General features: G+C 34.7%; 1 protein-coding gene across 3 annotated transcripts in view; it reads right to left on the bottom strand.

Annotated features, from left to right (window-relative positions):
* LOC136032809 (hydroxymethylglutaryl-CoA synthase 1-like) overlaps nt 1–16,815 on the bottom strand; it is a 50,430-nt gene extending 33,615 nt beyond the window's left edge. Inside the window, exon 1 of one of the 3 annotated variants that reach the window (XM_065713204.1) lies at nt 16,600–16,815. The gene's annotated coding sequence lies outside the window, so the exon portion shown is untranslated. The remainder of the gene's footprint in view (nt 1–16,599) is intronic. The other 2 variants (XM_065713207.1, XM_065713205.1) reach the window with 2 other exon arrangements.
* Nucleotides 16,816–20,328: the final 3,513 nt, after the last annotated feature.

The raw sequence follows: 20,328 nt of genomic DNA, 5'->3' as shown, positions 1-20,328 counted from the left end.
AAAAAACTAAAAAAACTAAAAAAAGGCAAAAACTACAAAAAAAACTAAAAACTAATAAAAAAGCTAAAAAACTAAAAAAAAACTAAAAAAGGCAAAAACTACAAAAAAAACTAAAAACTAATAAAAAAAATAAAAAAGCTAAAAAACTAAAAAAACTAAAAAAAGGTAAAAAACTAAAAAAACTAAAAGCTAAAAAAAAACTAAAAAAAGGAAAAAACTGAAAAATAAGCTAAAATAAAGGTAAAAACCAATAAAAAACTAAAAAAAAAACTGAAAAAACTAAAAAAGGCAAAAACTACAAAAAAACTAAAAACTAATAAAAAAAGTAAAAAAGCTAAGAAACTAAAAAAAAACTAAAAAAACTAAAAAAAGGTAAAAAACTAAAAAAAATAAAAAATAAAAAAAACTAAAAAAAAGGAAAAAACTGAAAAATAAGCTAAAATAAAGGTAAAAACCAATAAAAAACTAAAAAGAAAAAAAGGAAAAAACTAAAAAAAATTTTCATCTAAAAAACTAAAAAAAACTAAAAAAGGTAAAAACTAAAAGAACTAAAAAAGAAAAAAATAAATGACGACACTCAAAGAGAAAGCGACCAGGACAAAAGGAATGTTCGATTAGCAATCAACAAAGCACCGGGACACAGGGAGTATAAATGACGACCAGGACATAAGTAAAAAAAAAAACTAACAAAACTAAAAAGAAGGTAAAAACTACAAAAAAACTAAAAAGAAAAAAACTAAAAAAAGGCAAAAACTACAAAAAAAACTAAAAACTAATAAAAAAGCTAAAAAACTAAAAAACTAAAAAAAGGCAAAAACTACAAAAAAAACTAAAAACTAATAAAAAAAATAAAAAAGCTAAAAAACTAAAAAAACTAAAAAAAACTAAAAAAAGGTAAAAAACTAAAAAAACTAAAAACTAAAAAAAACTAAAAAAAAAGGAAAAAAACTGAAAAATAAGCTAAAATAAAGGTAAAAACCAATAAAAAACTAAAAAAAAAACTGAAAAAACTAAAAAAAGGCAAAAACTACAAAAAAAACTAAAAACTAATAAAAAAAGTAAAAAAGCTAAAAAACTAAAAAAACTAAAAAAAACTAAAAAAAGGTAAAAAACTAAAAAAAAATAAAAAATAAAAAAAAACTAAAAAAAAGGAAAAAACTGAAAAATAAGCTAAAATAAAGGTAAAAACCAATAAAAAACTAAAAAGAAAAAAAGGAAAAAACTAAAAAAAATTTTCATCTAAAAAACTAAAAAAAACTAAAAAAGGTAAAAACTAAAAGAACTAAAAAAGAAAAAAATAAATGACGACACTCAAAGAGAAAGCGACCAGGACAAAAGGAATGTTCGATTAGCAATCAACAAAGCACCGGGACACAGGGAGTATAAATGACGACCAGGACATAAGTAAAAAAAAAAACTAACAAAACTAAAAAGAAGGTAAAAACTACAAAAAAACTAAAAAGAAAAAAAAACTAAAAACTAATAAAAAAACTAAAAAATCTAAAAATCTAAATAAACTAAAAAAGAAAAAAAAAGGAAAAAAATAAAGGAGAAAAACAAAACTAAAAAACGAATGTATATACAGACCGGGACACAGGGAATATAAATGACGACCGGGACACAGGGACACAACTACAACGGGGACACCGGGGGAAACAGGGGGATATAAATGACGACCGGGACACCGGGACAGGGAATGGTCGATTAGCAATCACCATCAACAAAGCTCAAGGGCAATCATTAGAATCATGAGGTATAGATCTGAATACAGATTGTTTTCCCATGGACCATTATATGTTGCATGTTCAAGAGTCGGTAAACCTGACAATCTATTTATATGCAAAGACAATGGGACAGCAAAGAATGTTGTATATTCGCAAGTTTTACGTAGTTAAAACCATATATATATATATACTAGCTGTTGGGGTGGCGCTTCGCGCCACCCCAACACCTAGTTGGTGGGGGCGCTTCGCGCCCCCCCCAAGCCCCCCCCGCGCGCCTAAGTCGTTACGCGCCATATTAGTTACGCGCCATTGTAGTTGTGTCCCTATGTCCCACCTGTGAATATAGATATATATATATATATATATATATATATATATATATATATATATATATATATATATATATATATATATATATATATATATATATATATATATATATATATATATATATATATATATATATATATATATATATATATATATATATGTTTTTAACTACGTAAAACTTGCGAATATACAACATTCTTTGCTGTCCCATTGTCTGTGCATATAAATAGATTGTCAGGTTTACCGACTCTTGAACATGCAACATATAATGGTCCATGGGAAAACAATCCGTATTCAGATCTATACCTCATGATTCTAATGATTGCCCTTGAGCTTTGTTGATGGTGATTGCTAATCGACCATTCCCTGAGTCGCCATCGTCATTTATATATCCCCCTGTGCACCCCGGCGTCCCCTTTGTAGTTATGTCCCTGTGTCCCGGTCGTCATTTATATTCCCTGTGTCCCGGTGTTCCAGTCTGTGATTTCTCTTTGAGTGTCCCGGGCGTCATTTATATTCCTTGTGTCCCGGTGTCCCGGTCGTCATTTATATCCCCCTGTGCCCCCCGGCGTCCCCATTGTAGTTGTGTCCCTGTGTCCCGGTCGTCATTTATATTCCCTGTGTCCCGGTCGTCATTTGTATCCCGGTGTCCCGGTCTGTATATACATTCGTTTTTTAGTTTTGTTTTTCTCCTTTATTCTTTTCCTTTTTTCTTTTTTTTCTTTTTTTTTTACTTATGTCCTGGTCGTCATTTGTGTCTCGGTGCTTTGTTGATTGCTAATTTATATTATATTTATATTTATATTTTTTATATTTATTAATATTTTTTTAGTTTTCTTTTTCTCTTATTTTTCAGTTTTTTCTTTTTTTTAGTTTTTTCTTTTTTAGTTTTTAGTTTTTTTTTTGTTTTTTACCTTTTTTTTAGTTTTTTTAGTTTTTTTAGTTTTTTTAGTTTTTTAGCTTTTTTAGTTTTTTTTATTAGTTTTTAGTTTTTTTTTAGTTTTTGCCTTTTTTTAGTTTTTTCAGTTTTTTTTAGTTTTTAGTTTTTTACCTTTTTTAGTTTTTTTTAGTTTTTTAGCTTTTTTGGGTTTTTTTCTTTTTAGTTTTTTTGTAGTTTTTACCTTTTTTAGTTTTTTTTCTTCTTTTGTATTAGTGTGAAATAATTCAGACGTCATATGCGGACAAACACGACGTCACTCGACAGACAGACAGACAGACATAACCCACAAACAACTTATTTTTATATATATTTATTCATATTTTTTTAGTTTTCTTTTTCTCTTTTATTTTTCAGTTTTTTCCTTTTTTTTAGTTTTTTTCTTTTTTAGTTTTTAGTTTTTTTTAGTTTTTTACCTTTTTTTAGTTTTTTTTAGTTTTTTTAGTTTTTTAGCTTTTTTAGTTTTTTTATTAGTTTTTATTTTTTTGTAGTTTTTGCCTTTTTTTATTTTTTTCAGTTTTTTTTAGTTATTAGATTTTTACCTTTTTTTAGTTTTTTTTAGTTTTTTAGCTTTTTTAGTTTTTTTTCTTTTTAGTTTTTTTTTGTAGTTTTTACCTTTTTTAGTTTTTTTCTTCTTTTGTATTAGTGTGAAATAATTCAGACGTCATATGCGAACAAACATGACGTCACCTGATCCACCCACAGATCCACACACAGACAACTTATTTTTATATATATAGATATACTAGCTGTTGGGGTGGCGCTTCGCGCCACCCCAACACCTAGCTGGTGGGGCGCTTCGCGCCCCCCCAAGCCCCCCCGCGCGCGTAAGTCGTTACGCGCCATATTAGTTACGCGCCATTGTAGTTGTGTCCCTGTGTCCCACCTGTGAATATAGATAGATTTATATATGTGTTTCAAACTACGTAAAAATTGCGAATATACAACATTCTTGGCTTTCCCATTGTCTGTCCATATACAAAGCCGTATGTACTAATAATGACATCATATGCAAACGCTCTTTTTACAAACAAACAAACATGCATACACACAACTCGTTTTTATATAGATAGATAGATAGATAGATAGATACAATACAAATTAACTACGTAAAACTTGTGAATATACAACAGTCTTCGCTGTCCCATTGTCTGTGCGTATAAATAGATTGTCAGGTTTACCGACCCTCAAAGATGCAACATACAATTGTACATTGGTAAAGCAATCTGTATTAAGATCTATACCGCATTTTTCTAGTGATTGCCCTTGAGCTTTGTTGATGGTGGTTGCAAATGCTAATCGAATTGGGAATTGCAATCTTTTAAATTGAAAAAGCAGATCCGTTGGAATCATGGGAATGCGAGGAATAAGAACAGCCTCACCCTCATAAGGCCCTGTCAAGATTGTGGCCTCTATTAGGTTTTCCATTGTTTTTTTTACGGCAAGTCGCGTGCCATTGCAAAGCTTTGGTGGGTTGATATTTCTTAAAAGTATTATTGGTACGCCTATTTTTAGTTGTAGCACGTGTGGTGGAAACCCTGAAGGATCTATGGAATTTAAAAATTCAGATGGATAATTAACCGCTTCATTTGGTTCCAAAACTGTGTCGACTGACTTGTAAAAGACTGCCTGGTCTTGAATCTTGGTCAAAACAATATTGTTGATTTCGTGGACGTCTATATTTTTGGGTGCGAGAATCGCTCTTTCACTTATCCATTTATTATTTTTATAATTTTTTAGAATATTCGGAAATACTTTTTCAATCAATTCATTTTTGGACGTCACTAAATTACAGAAATCAGCAGGTAGTTGTATACGTCCTGAAATTGAGTCTACTGGGAGCTTTCCGTTTCCCATTGCCAGCAATTGATCTGAAAATGTTTGACCAGAGTCATCGTTTTGCAATCGGACACGCATATTTGTAGTTAATTTTAATGTTTTTACGTGTGCCCATAAATTAGAATTTTTCAGGCAAGCATTCATTTCGTCTGCAGGAGTTGATCTAGGTATTATAGGTAATGTTTGCCTGAAATCTCCCGCAAGCAATATTAAGGTGCTGCCAAAGGGTTTCGACTTCCCTCGCAAATCTTTCAAGCATTGATCCAGAGCCTCGAGCGATTTTTTGTGTGCCATTGTGCACTCATCCCAAATAATAAGTTTGCATTGCTGCAATACTTTACCCATCCCAGATGATTTGGAAATATTGCACGTGGGAGTTTCTGTAGAATGCAAGTTCAGAGGCAATTTCAAAGCGGAATGAGCAGTTCTTCCACCAGTCAGCAATGTTGCGGCTATTCCGGACGACGCAATTGCCAACGCTATATCATTTTTTGATCGAATTGATGCCAGAATCAGTTTTATCACAAACGTTTTACCAGCACCTCCTGGCGCATCCAAAAAGAAAATTTCTCCAACGTTGTTATCGACACAATGCATTATCGTATCATAAATGTCTTTTTGTTCCAACGTTAACTTGGAAATGTTATTTTGTACATACGACAATAGATCACTCGTACTGTAACTTTGTTCACGATCCAATTCTACACATGTCGAAACAGCAGCGATACGGTTAGGTGAAGGCATTCCCAAATCCTGAAGAGGTTTGTTTGCCATACTTACGCACAAATCTTCTATAACAACTAAAGTGTAGTTATAAATTTCTGATGTAAAATCAGAAGTCATATCTGACGTCTCTAACTGTTTTCGATGAAGTATATCTTCGGACATTTTTGACTTATATTTTTCCCATAACTCTGTAGGAGCTGATGGAGAGCAAGTTGTTAAAATGATGCCAAACAATGCACGAATTTGACTTGGGGTTGACGTTTCGCACGCGTCATTGATGCAGTTATCCCAGTGTTGGTCATTCTCCAATAAATTCAGAGCTTGGCATGCACTACGGTAAGTGTCATGTATAGTACCGTTTACAGTTCTCAAATACTCAAAGGATGTCGGACCGGGTACATTCACCAAAAGCAGGCGTAGAAAGAAGCATTCATGTTGATTGGGGTGAACGGTGTAGAGTCTTCCTATCGTGGTATCTTTGAAGATGGTAGGTTGGCCGTCGACTGACTTACCCTGTTTTCGACGTTCAAATACTTTATTTTTAGTATTCCACGTGTAATACGAAGGCACTTCAGTATACAGCAGTTTTTTTGCAAAAGAATCATTTTTGCAAAGCGAAAAAAAAGCTGTTAATGTTGTATCCGGTGGATTCAGGACTCTTTGTTGCACGTTGGTTTCCGTGAAATAAACACGTTGACCATTCTGTAAATGTACCGCTAAGTGAACAACAGCTGGCACAGAAACATGACGTCACCTGACAACTAATTTCATGACGTCAGCCGACACAGAAACATGACGTCACCTGATCCACAGATCCACAGACAGACAACTAATTTTTATATATATAGATAGATAGATAGTTTCTGTTTCAGTTTTTCTTTTTTTTTTAGTTTTGCAGCTTTTTTAGTTTTTTTAGCTTTTTCTCTTTTTTGCTTTTTTCTTTTTAGTTTTTTACATTTTTATGGCACTTGGTATTAACCAAGTGACATATAGCAATCGCAAATTCTGTCGGTCTGTCGGTCAATGTTTATTCTAACATCGATAGTTGGAAAAATCTTCACGTGCCAAGTATACTAAAGCTCAACAATTTATAATAAACCTCAAATTTTAAGTATCTGTTTTAAGGTTTTCGAATTACTTTAATCTATTGTCAAAATATTTTAAAATATTTATGCAATTCCCAGTTTTTACATTTTTAGTTTCAGTTTTCTTTTTCTTCTTTATTTTTCAGACGTAAATACACATCGCCGAACCTTTGTTTTTTTAAGTAAAATCTGGTAGGCATTGATAACCTTATCCAAGTCAAAATCCCAAACCCAATCATCATCGCTATCATTTTCAGTTTTGATACGTTTTGACTCTCGCTGTCCAGGTTGATCTTCTTCTAATTGGGCGGTTTTGCGTTCTTTAGCCGCAAGCCTTTTGGCATTAACTCTCTGAGCAGGTTCCTCGACTGTTTCTTCTGTTGTAGGATTTGGTAACATTCTATCTTTTTCAATGTTTTTCAATTTGTCAGTGTTCATTCTAACATTGACTGTTAGAAAAAATTTTACGTGCCAAGCATGCTAATACTCAACAATTTATAATAAACCTCAAAATTATAAATATCTGTTATAAGGTTTTCGAATTAATTTAATCTATTGTCAAAATATATAGAAATATTTATGCAATTCCCAGTTTCTACATTTTTAGTTTCAGTTTGCTTTTCAGTTTAGTTTCATTTTTATATATAGATAAGATATAATCTGGCGTAACGGACAGACAACTTATTTTTATATATATAGATTTATGTAAAGTCAACAATACTATTCCGAACCATATTATAAAATTTACGCGTTTCAATTTGCTTATTTGAAACAACGTAGTACACACTGTTCTCATTTGAAGTATAGTAGCCATTGTCTTCAAAGTGATGTCATAAAAACCAGACTATCTTATTATTCCAACAATTGAAGTGTAGACGAGGTTCTTCCCCAAAAAACAATTTAAAACCAAGACGATATCAGCCTCGTAAAAATAAGCTAAAATCACAATTAGGGTTCCTTCCAATCATACCAGGGTAAGTATTTTCCCACTGATCACATTTCTCATAGAGACAATTGGAGCATAGGAAGCCTCTAGTTTGACAGTCGCAAACATCTTCAAGATAGGAATTACAGTCTTTAATTTGCACTGCATATCCTCTATGAAATTTACATGGATTGCACAATCAACAGTTTTGTCATTGTCATCAACAATAGAGCAATCCTCACAGGATAACCAGCTACCCAATGTATATAACCTACTGGACATGTGTATAACATTTTTTCCCTGTTGACTATCTTACTTCCAAAAAGAAACTGACTTGTGATGATTAAAGTGAATGTTCTTTTTACTTCTAGAGAGAGGAGTAGTCGAGTGACATCACAAAACCTTTTTGGCTATGATTTTATTTGGTCAGAACTTATTTGTTCTTGCCATGTAAAAAGAGTTGTTCGTCTTGAAGAATTTTTAAGTAGTGTTCAAAAGCAAATCCACATTATTATTTTGTTTTGTTTCAATTAATATGACAATAAATTGAGTAAATGAATCTGGACCGCGACAGGTAAATTTCATACAGCAGCCCAAAGATGGAAATGTATCTTTCATTATGTTGTCAAGCATTCTTTGAGATAATATTTTTTTGAAGTGATAACTCTTGGAAATGGTAATTTAGAATCAAACTTTTTTCCACAGTCACAAGATTCCACATGATTTTTTGTTTCTCAAATCCATCCATGTACAATCCTGACACTCTCACTACTGATTATAGACTAGCAAAGCCAAAGAATAAAAATTCTTTCTACCTTCTCGTCAACAGTAAAATATCCAACAAGAAAACATTTTCAAAAATGGAATAGTAACAATGTCTCTCTATTTTTACATACTGAATCAAATCGTTGTCTTCAATATATTTCATTAATGCACTAAATCCATCTTTTAGTCTCTGTATATGCATTTTATTCACTTTTCCTGCAAAACATAAATGTTCTTCCAACTTGGATTTGGTTAATTATGCCACAAATCTTGCAAACATCTCATCTCATTTAAGGGTTAGCCAACAAACCCTTGTAATTTCTACTGCATCATTGGGTACTTTTGGTTTCGTTTTACTTCTGCCACCACCTTCAACTTTCAATTGAGTAAAACCATCAATTACTAAAATATACGCAAAACAAATACCATAATGTTGACGCTCTGAACTCTTTTCCAATACTGAGGCAAGTGGACCAAATCTTGCATGAGCTCTAAGAAAAACAAGTCACGCGAAATTACATCATCCTCAACAAACTTGCACATATAACCAATAACATCTCCTAGGTAACAATCAGGTATACATAATAGATTAATAATCAATAATACTGGCATCTTGAAGGATTAGCAACTTCAGGTATACACCCTATGGGCATTATAGAACCCATAGATAGATCACTATCCATAACATTTTTGGTGACTTCAAACAGCAATATGTCTTTAATTACCACTCGAACTCGATCTTCTAGGACCATCGATTTGATAACATCACCTCTGGGGAAAAAACATGAATACATCATCTTTCCTCTGTGGAAAATGCGAAATCCTGCATTTTTTAGAAAAGAGCTTGAAACATCTGTTGTGTTGTCATGCTATCACAATAGCATATATGTAAAATCTTGAAAACTAAATTTGGGGTTACATTGAGCTTTCAGAGGGCGTTGGAGGGGAGAGAGGGGGCAAAAACACTTCAATGTTTGATGCGTGGAGGAGGCAGAGGAAGAAGGAGGCTGAACATTTTTGCCACCAGTTCACATACAAGTTTTGACACTATAAATCATCATGAGAATAAATATATTCCTGGTGAAATATTGGTGCAAATCGAAGACACTATGTGTACCTTGATCATTAAAATGACGTATCTGCATTATCTCCAGAGCATCTTTTGGAAAACAAGGTGAAACTTGGCAGGGGTGTTGGGGCCAAGTAGACAGAAAATTTCGACTTGGGGAGAGGCCAGCAGTAAATCTAAAGAAACTACTTTATCCAGGTTATCAAAATACTATATCTTCAATATTTCTGAAACAGTTTCGAGATTTGAGTTCAAGCTTTAAGAATGATGGAAGGAGGGCCACAAAAGTGGACATTTCTTATCCATCTACTAGCTTGTGCACCATTAAAATCCTGTACTTAAAACTTATTCGCATTTATTCAAGATGCAATAATAAGGTAACCCATAAAGTCAGTATATGAACCCAGGCTATAAAAATAGCATATCAGCAATGTCTTGGAAACGTCTTTCGCATTTGATTCAGAACTTTCAGAGAGCGTTAAGAAACCAAGAAGAAATTGAATTTTAACAAGGGTAAGGGATTTGATGCCAATCAAAAAATATTATAGGAATCCAGGTCATTGAAACACCATACCTGCAATATCTTGAGGGTGGCTCATGGGATGAAGTTGAAACTTTCACAGTATTGCATAAGGATAGGGCAAGATGACTTAAAATTTGATGTTTAAGATAGGGAATGAGAGAGAGAGAAACATTTTTGTCCCCAAAATACTGATTTGAACAAAAAGGTCCCTATGTTGAAAGCTCGAAACAGACAATCCATAAGTTACAGGGTTAAGGGGACTCCTAGACACAGCAAAAGTAAATCAAAGTTTGTCTGACCTCCAAATGGGTCAACAACTTGTTCTCAAATTGGCCAGGACATTTTTGTACAGTCGTTACCAAAAAGATGCTCAAAAATGGGACAATAGATTTTTTGGCGGCATTTGGCTTTAACATTTTATATAATATTTTCCAAGTCTGTTGATTTTGAATTGAAGCAACTTGGTGGAAGTGAATAAGAACTTGAGAGCTAATACAGCAAAACCAAGACAAATGGTCTCTGTGAGAGGCAAAGCTGGCATAATTTTTCAGAATTGTATAAAATGATTCATTTCCCTTGTTGATAGATAGTCTATCATCCATCCTAATGCAGAACTAAGGTAGATAGACATAGTGTAAGTATAATTCAAATAGTATATGAGTTATGTGAGCCATTTGAAGCTTGGACCATTTACATTGCTGGACCAGGTGAACTCCTATGCCGAAACCATTTTAAAACTAATTTTGGTTTCATTGGGCAATGACACCAAACAATGGACCCAATTTTTTCTCGTCTCTGATAGATTTTAAATTTGAGGAGTTGCACACAGGGGCAGATAGACTTCAAATGAAAAAAAAGCGTTTAAAGTTTGGTTTTAATAGACACAAAATGTATTTAAACATTTTCTCTTTTATTACTTTTTTGAATTTCTTTTAGATTTGGAAAATGTTCTTTTGTAAACCAGGGGGAAAATTTTGTTGCTTTTCAATTTTTTCAATGAAAATACTGAAAAAAAGTACAGTATATAATGAAAAAAAAATAAATATACTTAAAATGAAATCAAAACATGTAAAGTTTGGCTTTAGTAGATACAAAATGTATTTCAACAATTTCTTTTTAATTACTTTTTTGAATTCCTTTTAGATTTGGAAAATGTTCTTTCCTAAACTAGCGGGGAAAATTTGCTCCTTTTCAATTGTTTTCAGTTGAAATACAGAGAAAAAGTACAGTATAATAGTGAAAAAAAAGACTTAATATGAAAACAAAACATGTAAAAAAAAGTTTTAACAGATACAAAATATAGTTCAACATTTCCTTTTTTATTAGTTTTTAATTTCTTTTAGTCTTGAAAAAAGGACATATTATTCATAATCTATGGGGCAGGTAGTAATTTTGTTTCCTTTCAATTTTTTCAACAAAAACACCAAAAAAAAGCAAGGTATAACACTGAAAAAAATATATAGATTTAAATGAAAATAAAACATGCAAAGTTTGGTTTCAACAGAAATATATTTAAACATTTTCTGTTTTGTTAGTTTTTAATTTCTTTTAGACTTAAATAATATATTATTCATAATCTAGTGACAGAGAGTAATTTTGCTGCTTTTCAATTTTTTCAATGAAAATATTAAAAAAAAGGTATGCCACTGAAAATTAAAATTGCTGAAACTTCCAGGAAATAATATTATTAGTTTAAAAAAAGCTTTTCCAAGGGAAGTAAAGAGCAAAGTTTAACTCAAAACAAAACAAAGTTATTACTCCACTGTCTGTGTAAAATATGTCAACAAAATTAGTACAAATAAATAAACTGGTGATATTTTCCTATGTTTGTAGGACTAAAGGAAACTAGCGCTTTACTGAAAACACAAAACAATGTAGGAGTTTTGCTACAGTAAATGAGATATGAAATATATATTTATTAAAAAAAGAAAACAAACACTATTTGCCATTTGCCTGCCAAGAAAGGCAATAAGCTTGGAAGGACAAGCAAGGTTATCACCCTCAGCTAATTAAAATCATGCTACTCAATACAAAAGAAACTCAATTCATGAAGGAAGAAAGAAAAAAAAACATAAAGAAGAAAAGACAAGAAAAAGACTGAAAACAAAAAAAATTAACAGCAAAATAAATCAGGGAAATGCCTTGAATAGAATGACAACCTAGAACAGGTTGTGCTTACTTTGTTGGATGTAAATAAATCTGCAGGGCCAGATGGCCTCCACCCCTGTCTCTTGCATGAGTGCAGAACAGAAATAGTATACCCACTCTCAAAACTCTTTAGACTATCTCTGGATAGCTCAATGCTTCCTGCTGAGTGGAAAGTGGCATATATTACCCCCATTCACAAAAAGGGAAGGAAAGATTCTGTGGAAAATTACCGGCCTATTAGTATTACCTCTGTTGTTGTTAAGCTTCTTGAACGTATTGTCAATAAAGCAGTTATTGAGCATCTTGATCAGAATCATCTTCTTAACAGCTCTCAACATGGTTTCTGATGCAACAGATCAGTTGACACTAATCTGCTTGAGTCATATGACTATATTACAAAACTACTGGAGTTGGGAATCCCTGTTGACATGATCCTCCTTGATTTTTCAAAAGCATTTGACAAAGTTTGTCATAGGAGACTTGAGCTTAAGCTACAATCTATTCGTTTGGAGGAAAAAATTCTTCAATGGATTCTAGATTTCTTGAGGAATCATGTTCAGTGTGTAAGACTGTTTGATGCAGATGGCAATCTTATTCTATCCTCCTCTCAGAATGTTATCAGTGGGGTTCCACAGGGTAGTGTTCTTGGCCTCACCATGTTCAATCTATATATATATAAATAAGTTGTCTGTCTGCGTGTCTGTCTGTCAGGTGACGTCATGTTTCTGTGTCAACTGACGTCATGAAGTTAGTTGTCATCATTTTTGCTATGACGGTGACGTCATTAACGGTATTTAAGACATTTGTTCACAGAAAAATGTTTAATTGTAAAATGACTGAAGAACCTACAATGGCAACAGCCGAGGAAGCTGCTCAAAGAGCTTATGCCAAAAAACTTGCTGCTGATAGAGAAAGTAAGAAAAGAAAGCGTTCTGAGGAATCACAAGAACAGCAAGAAAACAGGCCTGCAGCTGATAGAGAGAGTAAGAAAAGAAAGTGTGCCGGGGAATCACAAGAACAGCAAGAAAACAGGCTTGCAGCTAAAGAACGCAAAACCACGCAGTTAGATGAAAATCCACCTGGACAGCAAGAGTCAAAACATATCAAAACTGAAAATGATAGCAATGATGATTGGGTTTGGGATTTTGACTTGGATAAGGTCATCAATGCCTACCAGATTTAAGTTAAAAAAACAAAGGTTCATCGATATGTACTTCATAGTGATGCTGAAAAATAAAGAAGAAAAAGAAAACTGAAAAAAGGTAAAAAACTAAAAAGAAAAAACACTCAAAGAGAAATTACAGACCAGGACACAAATGATGACCGGGACAGAGGGAATATAAGTGACGACCGGGAACCTCAAAGAGAAATTACAGACTGGGACACCTGGACACAAATCACAACCAGGACACAGGGAATATAAATGACGACTGGGACACAGGGACACAACTACAACAGGGACGCCGGGGGCACAGGTGGGATATATAAATGACGACCGGGACACAGGGATTGTTTGAATAGAAATTACAGACCGGGACACTGGGACACAAATGACGACTGGGACACCGGGACACAGGAAATATAAATGACGACTGGGACACTCAAAGAGAAATTACAAACTGGGACACCAGGACACAAAGGACGACTGGGACACAATGGGACAGCAAAGAATGTTGTATATTCGCATGTTTTATGTAGTTAAAAACATATATTTATATCTATCTCTATTCACAGGTGGGACACAGGGACACAACTACAATGGTGCATAACTAATATGGCGTGTAACAACTTACGCGCGCGGGGGGGCTTGGGGGGGCGCGAAGCGCCCCACCAACTAGGTGTTGGGGTGGCGTGAAGTGCCACCCCAACAGCTAGTATTTTCATAAATGATGCTCCTCTAGCGCTTAAAAGCAGGATGACGTTATATGCTGATGATTCCAAGGTAATTGGTCCAGCTAGCACTCTTGAAGATACTTCCCAACTTCAAAATGACCTTGATCTCCTTAGCGTGTGGGCAAAATCTTGGCTGCTCACTTTCAATGTGTCAAAATGTCATGTTTTACACTTTGGGCACAAGAATATCAACACAACTTACTCTCTTTATGGTCAGCTCCTTTCTCCAGTATTTGAGGAACGTGACCTAGGAGTAATTGTTGACAGTGATTTTAAATTTAGCACTCACACAAAGAAGGCAGCAGCATCAGCTAGCTCATTACTAGGGCTCATAAAAAGAACAATTTCCTCCTGTTCTCCTAAAATTCTGAGCCTTTTGTATAAAGGACTTGTTCAGCTGAGGCTTGAGACAGGCATGGTCCTTGCATCCCCCTTTTTCAAGAAAGATGCTAAAATTCTTGAAGATGTCCAGAGAAGAGCTACTAAGATGGTGAGTGGACTGCATGAGCTCCTTTACCCTACAAGGCTCTGCAAGCTGAAACTCCCAACTCTTGTTTATAGAAGAAGATGGGGTGATGCCATTCTGGTTCATAAACTTATTAATACAAAGGCAGTTCCTGGTCTTCTTCTTTTGCCTCTCAGGATTCTCATACAAGGGGATATAACTTCAAGTTATCCAGGCATTTCTCCTCAAAGTGGCAATGCACCCATTTTCTTACCAACTGTGTTGCCAACCTCTGGAACAAATTACTGCCAGATACCATTGCTCCCCAAACCACAGACAGCTTTAAGAACCATCTTGACAATGAATGGTCAAAACAAGAATGGAAGTATAACTGGGAAGCACTTGATTTGGAATCAGCAACATCAAACCACTAGTCAATGTGTATTTATTCAACTATGTGTCATGTGTTATCAAATCTGGAGTTTCTACAAGGAAAAATCCTTATATTGCTCTAAGCTGCAATTTTAAGGTAATTTTTAAGGTAATTACAACCAAAGTGATGTATTTTGTACCTTGGACCCAACAACCCAATGGCAATCTACTCAGTTTTCAGTTATGTCACTAAAACAAGGAAATATCTAGAAAATAGAGAAGAAGAAGGAGACCTTGCTGTCATTGTCAAAAACAAGTTGAGGTTCAACAGCTATATTCAGCATGTTGTTTCCAAAGCAGATTCCATCCTTGGCCTATTGGAACAGACTATCAGTAGCAAAGATGGATAATCCTTATATTGCTCCAAGCTACAATTTAAGGTAAAGAGGCAACAATATTCACAAAACTTTTTCAAGCTCTTATTAGACCCTATCCAGATTTTGGTATGAGCCTTGGTGGTCCCTCTTATTTGCAAGATGTAAGGCTTGTCAAAAATGTTAAAGATAAGCAACAAACTGCATGAAAAGCCTAAAATCAGCTTCACATAAGGACCACCTTAAGCAGACCAAGCTACCTACCCTCATTTACAGATATACATGATATTACATTTACAGATATGCATGTACAGCAATATGATGCTGACTTACAAACTTCAGAAGAAAATTTCAGTAAAATTCTAGTTGATTGACTTCTTACTATCTCAGAAAGGGGTTAGGTTAGGAAAAGAAAACTTTCAGGGATGGGTCTACAGGCTAAAGTACATCCCAGGAAGGTATTTTGAAGTACCTACCTCTATTCCTTCTCTCTCTAGAGGGCTTTGACCTTTGATGACCTTCAAAAATATGTGTGTTATAAAAGTGAAACCTTGCAAAATAGATCTTCTGCTTGAATGAAGTACAACAAAACTGTTTTCAGCTTCACAACTTTGCTCAATCCCAACTTATAAGGTTTTAAAGATATGTAAATACATTTCCTAAATTTTGGAAAAGAAAAACATTGATATGGCTCAGAATTCTACTCAAATAACAGGAATTACATTTTCAGAACTAAAGGCAGAGAAAAAGCAACTGGTAACTGAAAATTAAGGTAAAATGTTGCTTTGCCAAAATTTCAATAGGTATAGACCTGTCATGTAGGCAAATCTCTGGGTTCACTAGAGGGAGAAGGAGTGGATGTGGATACTTTGAAATACCTTCCTAAGATATACTTTAGCATGTAAACCCATCCTTGAAAGTCTCATTTTCCTAGCTTAACCCCTTTCTGAGATAGCAATAAGTCACTCAACTAGGCTTTTACTGAAATTTCTACTAGCCTATCTTCATTGGCAGCCATAGCACCAGCAATCATCAAACAAGAGGAAATGCAAAGAAGCTGCCAAATTTTAGCTCCCAATTAGAAATTTGGCAAATTCTCATCAAGAGTCATAAACCACAGGAATGAATTGAAGAACTCAGCTGCCTGCACTTTTTCTATCCAGTCTTTCAAATAGTGGAGGTTTGACTGGGACTTATTGATTCAAGAGCAATACATGCCTGGAGGACCTTAAAACTCTCAAATGGATTAGGCTAGTGTAAGGTTATAACATATAGGCTAAATGCCATACACAACTGATGAGCTAATTACAATACCTATGCTCTATTATAGAAATAGATAAATAGGCCTGTATTAGGCTACTAAAAGGTTAACAAGATGGTTGACTTCTTTTTTTCACCTATTTAAAAGAAAATGTTGCCTTAGTCTAACAGCATTGGCCCTTACCCTACAACGAATTGTACCTGAACAGCTTTACCAGACTTCAGGAGCAATTAGAAAGATACTGCACGTGATTACTACACGTGTCACTACTTGAACTGATACAATTTAGTTTCAATTCTTCCCATTAGCTTTTTCGGAGCATGTTTCAGGGAGATTTGATTTCATTGCGTTTTACTGATTAAAATCAGTAAATTTCCTTTGTTCTTCTGATTATTACAAATGAGCCAAAATGCCTTGACTTAATCCTCATGCCTCGTTGAGAGCGTCTTCAGCCTTCTCCACGAGGGGCGGTCTGCTGAAAAGGCCTCTGCGTCTGAAAAGGAAATTTCAGATTGGTCCAGGAAATTCCGAAGACTATCACTGTACCGGAACTTGGGCCTTCCTTTCGGACGCTTCCAGTCACTACTGGTTGGTTCAAATTTGTAAAGAACCCGAGCCAAAGTGTCGGCACGTAATCACTAAAGATGTACAAACCAATGAAGTGTCCAACCATCAACCAGGTGTGAAAACGGTGACTGGGAAGTCATACTTCATAGGCGGTCATTGCTGACAAAGTCTATCCATCGAATTCCCTTGATTGTCTGATGTCATTTATATTGAAGAGTGTAGAGACAGCGTTGGCCAGCTCAAGTTGCAAGCCATATTCCAGTTCCATATCGCAGGATCGAATAGACTGACATTCAGAGGATCTTGGTTTTGGTTGCTCTTTGATCATTGGCTTCTTCCAAACATGCTTCAGTCAACCCAAAGACGGCAGAGACCTTGATTGCACGGGCAGTAACTTCAGGGTCGACGTAGCCACCTGATGATATAATAGAACCAAGTCAAGTGTTTTTTTCCAGTCAAGTGAATTCCCTTGATTGTCTGATGCCATTTAAATTGAAGAGTGTAGAGACAGCGTTGGCCAGCTCAAGTTGCAAGCCATATTCCAGTTCCATATCGCAGCATCGAATAGACTGACATTCAGAGGATCTTGGTTTTGGTTACTCTTTGATCATTGGCTTCTTCCAAACATGGCTCAGTCAACCAAAAGACGGCAGAGACCTTGATTGCACGGGCAGTAACTTCAGGGTCGATGTAGCCACCCGATGATATAATAGAACCAATTCAAGTGTTTTTTTCCAGTTAATAAGTAGTCTTATCCTGACTTTTGGTATTTTAAACGTAGGAAAAATTAGAGATTGCCAGATTGGAACGTGTGTATATCAGTGTTTGAATAATATTGTCCCAAAGGTGTTTTCTGACTTATTTAAAAGGAATACTTTTTATCACGAGTATGATACAAGAAATGCGGAAATGTTGGCAAGCCAAGAGCGAAATACTGCACGTTCAGGTTTTACAATAAAGCATATGGGTCCTAGTGTTTGGAATTCGATTCCTGGGGGATTCAAAGTGCGATAAGTCTAACCCAATTTAAAGCACGCCTGGAGAAACATTTCTTGACAGACCAGCGTTGAAAAAAAATGTGTTTGTTATAGTAGTTGGAAGTTGTGAGGCGACAGCATGTTTTGTTTTTCCCTCTTTCCGTGTTTTTTTCTCTCTCTCTCTCTTTTTTTTTTAGTAGTATAGATGAAGTTGATTTGAAGTAAGAAATCACTTTGACTGCCTTTACAAGCCCATTTGGGCTTTCCTGCAGTCGAAGGTAATGTGGGATTTATAGCCTTGTTTTTTTAATAAATTATTTTTAATCAAACAGCTCGTGGTATTCATTCGTGGCCATTTTAGATTCATTACGTTTAAATACAGTAGAATTGAACATTAAAGAATTTTGCTGAACGTTTTCAAGCTTTGTCTGCCTGAGCAGGATTCAAGGGGTTGTTTACCATCCCTCAATGTTGACAATTATGTTGAAATATCTTAAATTTTGAACGCGAATTCTTCGTCAGCCGTAGTTTGTTTGATTGTTTAGTATTCCCGGAAGTGAAAAAAATATTTGGAAAACGTCATGAGTGATAAGAGTGAGTTTAAAAAAATAGCACTTAGGACGCCCTAGAAATGAAATTAAAATACCTTTTTTTTTCACATAGTTCGTGGTAACGAACTGTAGTAAGGAGCGACCCGGCTCAATAGTAACCAAAACTCTAAAAAATTTAATTTTGGTATCAATAGCTACATCAAAAGAATTGCATTTGCTGATTTTAAATATATAAGTTTCATCAAGTTTAGTCTTACCCATCAAAAGTTACGAGCCTGAGAAAATTTGCCTTATTTAGGAAAATAGGGGGAAACACCCCCTAAAAGTCGTAGGATCTTAACGAAAATGACACCATCAGATTCAGCGTATCAGAGAACCCTACTGTAGAAGTTTCAAGCTCCTATCTACAAAAATGTGGAATTTTGTATTTTTTGCCAGAAGATAAATCACGGGTGCGTGTTTATTTGTTTGTTTTTTTCCCCAGGGTCATCGTATTGACCAAGTGGTCCTAGAATGTCGCAAGAGGGCTCATTCTAACGGAAATGAAAAGTTCTAGTGCCCTTTTTAAGTGACCAAAAAAATTGGAGGCCATCTAGGCCCCCTCCCACGCTCATTTTTTCCCAAAGTCAACGGATCAAAATTTTGAGATAGCCATTTTATTCAGCATAGTCGAAAACCATAATAACTATGTCTTTGGGGATGACTTACTCCCCCACAACCCCTGGGGGAGGGGCTGCAAGTTACAAACTTTGACCAGTGTTTACACATAGTAATGGTTATTGGGAAGTGTACAGACGTTTTCAGGGGGATTTTATTTTCTTTTGGGGTGGGGCTGAGGAGAGGGGGCTATGTTGGAGGATATTTCCTTGGAGGAATCTGTCATGGGGGAAGAAAAATTCAATGACAAGGGCGCAGGATTCTCTAGCATTACTATAAGAAAACAATGAAAAATAAACATGAAAACGTTTTTTCAAATGAAAGGAAGAAGTAGCATTGAAACTTAAAACGAACAGAGATTATTGCGCATATGAGGGGTTCTAAAAATACTTTAGCATAAAGAGCGAGGTATTTAGGAGGAGATAAATACCTTGCTCTTTATGCTTAAGTGTTTTTAGTAATTTCAACTATTTATTCTACGGCATTTCTGATTCAGGGGTCATTCTTAAAGAATTGGGACAAAACTTAGGATTTAGTGTAAAGAGCGAGGTATTAACGAGGGTACAAACCCCCTCGTATACATAATAAAAATATAAGGTTATGAAAGTTTGTTACGTAAGTTAATTCTTAAGTTACGTATATTTTTTACGAATAAAAACGTTCGTTAAAAATTAAAAGTTCTAGTTGCCTTTTTAAGTAACCGAAAAATTGGAGGGCAACTAGGCCTCCTTCTCCACCCTCCATTTCTCAATTTCGTCTGATCAAAACTAAGAGAAAACCAAACATGCATTAATTCAAAAACGTTCAGAAATTAAATAAAAAAAAACTAATTTTTTTAGCTGAAAGTAAGGAGCGACATTAAAACGAACAGAAATTAATCCGTATATGAAATGAGTTGTCCCCTCAGCAATCCCTCGCTCTTTACGCTAAAGTTTGACTCTTTGCCACAATTCTACTTTTTAAAACAATTAAAAGCTTTAGCGTAAAGAGCGAGGGATTGCGGAGGGGACAACTCATTTCATATACGGATTAATTTCTGTTCGTTTTAAGTTTTAATGTCGCTCCTTACTTTCGGCTAAAAAAATTAGTCTTTTTTTATTTAATTAAACTTGAATAGCTCAGGAGCAACTGAACAACCTTGCCTGATTTCTGTTTTTACT

Source organism: Artemia franciscana, chromosome 11, assembly GCF_032884065.1.
Source record: "Artemia franciscana chromosome 11, ASM3288406v1, whole genome shotgun sequence".
NCBI classification, from domain to species: Eukaryota; Metazoa; Arthropoda; class Branchiopoda; order Anostraca; family Artemiidae; genus Artemia; species Artemia franciscana.
This window is presented reverse-complemented; position numbering and strand designations above follow the sequence as displayed.